We start from the raw sequence: 343 nt of genomic DNA, 5'->3' as shown, positions 1-343 counted from the left end.
AGGAGAAAAAAATGGGTAGGAAAGAAGCTCTTTATGTTGCAGGTCTGCAGTCCTGCCCCTTCTCCCCAGGAGCAGCCCCTTTCCCACCTCCCTGCTTCCCCAAGATACTGTCTGGTTACTTTTCAAGGGAAATTAGCTTAGGGGAGAACATTTTTTTTTCTTCTTTTTCTTACAGACATGAGCTGCTTTGATTGCCTGGAAGCATGATTTCCTGAAACCTGCTCCTTTCTGGCTCTTGCAGTGAGGTTCACAATAAAATGTATTGTGGTTTTGAGCTGGGTTTTGTTGAAGAAAATGCCATTCTGGGTTACTCTCTTTCATGAGGCAGATGGAGAAAGAGATG

The sequence above is a fragment of the Pterocles gutturalis genome, unplaced genomic scaffold, assembly GCF_000699245.1.
Source record: "Pterocles gutturalis isolate BGI_N339 unplaced genomic scaffold, ASM69924v1 scaffold25082, whole genome shotgun sequence".
Classification (NCBI taxonomy): domain Eukaryota; kingdom Metazoa; phylum Chordata; class Aves; order Pterocliformes; family Pteroclidae; genus Pterocles; species Pterocles gutturalis.
The sequence above is the reverse complement of the archived record's forward strand: the minus strand, read 5'-3'. Positions refer to the sequence as shown.